Source organism: Ranitomeya imitator, chromosome 6, assembly GCF_032444005.1.
Source record: "Ranitomeya imitator isolate aRanImi1 chromosome 6, aRanImi1.pri, whole genome shotgun sequence".
Classification (NCBI taxonomy): domain Eukaryota; kingdom Metazoa; phylum Chordata; class Amphibia; order Anura; family Dendrobatidae; genus Ranitomeya; species Ranitomeya imitator.
The window spans coordinates 128,732,189-128,738,188 of record NC_091287.1 but is presented as its reverse complement, the minus strand read 5'-3'; positions in this window follow the sequence as shown (position 1 = coordinate 128,738,188).

The following is a 6,000-nucleotide window of genomic DNA, read 5'->3' as shown; positions in this document are numbered from 1 at the left end:
TACACCAGAGGCACTTGACTGTTTTTACTCTCTGAAATTATGCATTGTTTCCTCTCCAGCTTTGGGCATCCCCAATTATGCCCTTCCCTTTAACCTCTTTCTTCATGAAAATGCAGGTTATGCTACGGGGGTGCTGACTCAGCTTCATGGAGACAAACAGAGACCTGTCCCTTATTACAGCGGCCGCCTGGATACAGTGGCAAGAGGAAGACCCTCTTGTGTTTGGGCTGTGTTGTCTGTCCAGCTGTTGCTACATAAGTCTTCAGAGATTGTTTTGGATCACCCACCGATGGTCCATACCCCACATGATGTACATAGTATCCTTAACCAAGTACAACCTAGCCACCTGTCCATGGCTAGACAGCTGCGACTTCAGTGTGCTATTCTCATGCCTACTAATGTGACTTTGAAAAGGTGCACTGTCTTAAACCCCGCTACTCTTCTCCCAGTTCCTATGGATCCAAATGGGGGAGGGGTAGGTGACATAAAAAAGGATACTTTTTCTTTCTAGAATGGATCCAGAGGAACAAGATCAGGTTTCTAAACCACATGATTGTCTGGAATTGATGTCTCAGGAAACGGCTGGTCTCCCTACTGTCTCTAGTGTGCCCATACCTAATGCTGATTTTGAGCCTTTTGTAGATGGATCCCGTCACCAAGATGACCAAGGATGCTTCTGTACCGGATATGCTGTGGTCTCAGAACATGAGGTAATCAAGGCATAGTCAATGCCAGCTCATATGTCTGCACAAGAAGCAGAGCTCCAAGCACTGACAGAAGCGTGCAAACTAGCAGAAGGTAAGACCGTAAATATCTACACTGATTCCAGGTATGCTTTTGGCATTGCACACGATTATGGGCCTATCTGGAAAGCCAGGGCTTTCCTGACAGCAAATGGCCACCCCATTAAACATGCTGAGGCAGTCCAGCAACTTATGAATGCACTACAGCTCCCCACCCAAGCAGGCATCAAAAAGGTAAAGGCACATACCAAAGGCACTGATGGACAGACAAAGGGTAACGCACTGGCAGACCAGGCTGCCAAGAAAGCAGCAAGCACTCCTGTAGCCTCTAAAGTACGTCACCTGGACACCCCACCATCTCAATTTGTGTCAAAAGACATCTTAGCCCAGTTACAAGAACAGGCAAGTTTACGAGGAGAAAAATAGGTGGCAAAAGATAGGAGCTTGCTCTGATAACGTCACTGGGTTATGGGGGAGGTGTGAAAAGGTCTGCCTACCACAGGTACTGTACCCAATGATGGCACAGGTTCTGCACGGGAATGTGCACCACTCGAAGACGGCCATGTGTGACACCCTACAGAAACAATGGATTGCCCCGTGTTTTCCACCTGCGCAGAAAGGCAGATATGTGCCACACATAATCAGGGTAGGACAGTGAAAACTCCATCCAAACACACTCCCCGGCCCCTTTACCCATTCCAGAGACTGCAGATTGATTATATTCAGTTGCCTAGGGTAGGGACACATGAGTATGTGTTGGTCTGCATTGATTTATTCTCAGGTTGGCCAGAAGCCTACCCAGTTGCCAAAGCTATGGCTAAGACAACGGCGAAGAAACTGATAGCTGAGATCATATGCAGGTATGGAGTTCCTGAGGTCATTGAAAGCGATTGGGGTTCCCAATTTACTGGAGAGATCATGTGAGAGGTAATGGCAGCACTGGGGGTAAGTCAAGCATTGCATACTCCATACCATCCACAGAGCAGTGGAAAAGTGGAGAGAATAAATGGAACTCTTAACCCCTTAGTGACGGAGCCAAATTTTTTAAATCTGACCAGTGTCACTTTATGTGGTAATAACTCTGGAACGCTTCAACAAATTCCAGTGATTTTGAGATTGTTTTTTTGTGACACATTATACTTAATTATAATGGCAAATTTAGGTCGATATGTTTTGTGTTTATTTATAAAAAATATCAGAAATTTGAGAAAAATGTTAAAAATTAGCAATTTTCAAACTTTGAATGATTATCCCTTTAATCTGGATAGTCATACCACAGCAAACCATTAATAAATAACATTTCCCTCATGTCTGCTTTACATCAGCACCATTTGTAAAATGTTCTTTTATTTTGTTAGCATTTTAGGAGGTTTAAAAATGTAGCAGTAATTTTTCATTTTTTCAAGGAAATTTACAAAATTTATTTTTTTAGGGACTTATCCAGGTTTGAAGTGCCTTTAGGGGTCCCATATATTTGGAAACCCCCAAAAGTGATACCATTTTAAAAACAGCACCCCCTGACATATTGAAAACTGCTGTCAGGTAGTTTATTAACCCTTCAGTTGCTTATCAGGAATTAATGTAAAGTGACATGACAGAAATGACAATGTGCATTTTTACCACCTGAATGTCTCTAACTTCTGAACAGGTTACTACAGCCATCAGACTCTTAGGGCAGAATTTGGTCATGAATTGCCAATCGCAAACATCAGGACCACACAATCATGATCTGAGGGCACCAATTGGGATTAGGAGGAAGCCTCCACAGTCTGTTAACCATTTATAATGATGTAGTCACTATTGAAAGCAGCATCTAAGGGGTTAAACAGATTTGGACGGTGCAAACCCTGATTGTGGCTGATGCAAGTTGTCAGCTGCGGGATTGTCACCTGTATGGGGATGCTATTCTCTTATATCTCAGGTCAGTTAAAAGATGTTTTGGCTGTCATTAAGGGGTTAAGCTTAAAATCCAGAAGGCAATGGCAGAGACTGGTAAACCATGGCCAGAATGCCTTCCTCTGGCTTTGTTTTCAGTAAGATATACCCCAAACAGGAAGACAGGCATGTCACCGTATGAGATTCCGTTTGGCAGGGGCCCCAATCTTGGATGTTTCTTTCCACAACAGTTGCTGCTCAAGTACCAGGACTTGACAAGCTATGTGCAGGCTTTACATGGACACCTTGCTAAAGTGCATTTAACTGTCTTTAGTTCTCTTCCAGACCCAGACAAGGTTCCTGGACACCATCCCTTGGAGCCAGGAGACTGGGTAGTGATAAAGCGACACGTCCGGAAGAGCCTGGAACCAAGATTTGATGGACCATACCAAGTGCTCCTGACCACAGACACAGCTGTCAAGCTCGAAGGAAAACCTAGTTGGATCCACGCATCACACTGCGAGTTAAAGAACCCCACAGCCGATAAAGGAAACAATGTTTTGGCTGGTTTCGATTTCCATGATATTATGCATAATCGCATGGGACAGTCCGAATTCTCTAACATCCTTGAATAATAAGTTTGTGCCACATCACAGAAAATTGATAGAGGACTTGTTGAGAAATTCCCAGCCCTTACCAGACTGTTGGATCTGTACGCATTCACCAACGTCAGCCACAAGTATCCCCTTCCTGGCTGGCCTGTGTCACCTGAGGAACGGTTTGCCTGGACTAATTGTTCTGACACACTTGCGAATAACGCCACAAACAATGTTAAGTTGTGGAATACTACCGTTGGTATGCCGATTGTAGGATGGGTGGGATACCCTTAGGTGGCAAGGTAATCTCTCGGGAAGTAGTACACATCTACAATATTTGGCCTATGAGGGTGGGGCCTGGGTACCTAGGAATAAGACTGGACTAACTTATTTAGGGCAGGTCCCAACTCAAGATCTATAGGTTAGTTTAAATATCACCTCACACTCTACTGATGCCTTCAAACCAAGTTCAGTAGAGATAAGGTTGCATAATATGTCTTGGAAATTCTCTGAATTATTCCCACAGGGTTCCAACGAAACCTGTGCCAGCATTCCTGGCAACCTACCTTGTAAAGAATCCTCTGAATTTGTGCCAGGAACCCCTATTTGCGGAAACCCTGATGAAGGCTACTGTAGCCCTTTAGGACAATCACCACCCTGGTGTATGCTCCAAAACGCATCTGCATTCGTGGACTTAGTCCATCAGTTGGTACTGCAACATTCAGCTCTATGGGATTTGCCTGGTGGTATGTTCTGGGTATCTGGGTATGCGGAAACAATGCATATAAATGGCTACCAGTAGGGGTAACAGGCACCTGCAATCTGGGTCGCTTGACTCCGGCCACTTTTGTAATTCCAAACAAGCAATTGGATACACAGGCTATACCTAAACATACGTTATATAAAAGAGCTGCGGATAATATGCCCCCGCCCTTCAGGAAGACCACTCATAGTGCAAATGGGTATAGCCAATAAAATTGTCAGTTCTATTTTTATTTACCCTATCTTTATTTACAGACTATCTAGATGATCAAATTTGGGATATATTGGATATACTAAATACCACCATTGCCGTCCAAAATCAACTCATTATAGCAGTGGTCCCCAACTCCAGGCCTCGAGGGCCGCCAACAGTGCAGGTTTTCAGGATTTCCTTAGTATTGCACAGGGGTTGGAATCATCACCTGTGCAGATGATCACATTACACTGATGCAATACTAAAGAAATCCTGAAAACCTGCACTGTTGGCAGCCCTCGAGGCCTGGAGTTGGGGACCACTGCATTATAGTAACCAACCAGCATACTATAGTACTAGACTATCTAACAGCAGCACACAGTGGTATGTGTCAGGTTATTGGACCTGCTTGCTGCCATTATACACTGTGTTCCAAATTATTATGCAACTTATATTTTTCTCGGATTTTCCTAAATGGTCGGTGCAAATGAATGACAGTCAGTCACCCGTTAGATTATACATCGAATTTTATTGAAGAAACCTCCCAATGATAACGGTATAATCTCCAAAATAAATAAAAACTCAAAATGCACTGTTCCAAATTATTAGGCACAGTAGAATTTCTATACATTTGATATGTTTTAAAGAACTGAAAATGCTCATTTGTGGAATTTGCAGCATTAGGAGGTCACATTCACTGAACAAAACAGCTATTTAACTCCAAAACCTCCTAACAGGCCAAGTTACATGTTAACATAGGAACCCTTCTTTGATATCACCTTCATAATTCTTGCATCCATTGAACTTGTGAGTTTTTGGAGAGTTTCTGCTTGTATTTCTTTGCATGAAGTCAGAATAGCCTCCCAGAGCCGCTGTTTTGATGTGAACTGCCTCCCACCCTCATAGATCTTTTGCTTGATGATACTCCAAAGGTTCTCTGTATGGTTGAGGTCAGGTGAAGATGGTGGCCACACCATGAGTTTATCTCCTTTTATGCCCACAGCAGCCAATGACTCAGAGGTATTCTTTGCAGCATGAGATGGTGCATTGTCATGCATGAAGATGATTTTTCTCCTGAAGGCACGTTTTTGCTTTTTAGACCATGGAAGAAAGTTGTCAGTCAGAAACTCTAAATACTTTACAGAGGTCATTTTCACACCTTCATGAACCTTAAAGCGTCCTACCAGCTGTTTCCCCGTGATTCTGGGCCAAAATGTGACTCCTCCACCTCCTTGCTGACGTCGCAGCCTTGTTGGGACATGGTGGCAATCCACCAACCATCCACTACTCCATCCATCTGGACCATCCAGGGTTGCTTGACACTCATCAGTAAACAAGACTATTTGGAAATTAGTGTTCATATATGTCTGGGCCCACTTTAACCATTTCTGCTTGTGAACACTGTTTAAGGGTGGCTGAATATTAGGTTTATGCACCACAGCAAGCCTTTGAAAGATCCTACACCTTGAGGTTCGAGGGACTCCAGAGGCACCAGCCGCTTCATATAACTGTTTGCTGCTTTGCACTGGTATTTTGGCAGCTGCTTAATCCCATGAATTTATCTGGCAGAAACCTTCCTCATTATGCCTTTATCTGCATGAACTCTGTCTGTGCTCTGTTTCAGTCACAAATCTCTTCACAGTATGATGACCACTCTTAAGTTTTCATGGATTATCTAATATTTTCATACCTTGTCCAAGGCATTGCACTATTTAATGCTTTTCAGCAACAGAGAGATCCTTTTTAGTTCCCATAGTACTTGAAACCTGTGGCCTGCTTAATGATGTGGAACAATTTAAGTAGTTTTCCTTTAATTAGAATCACCTGGAAA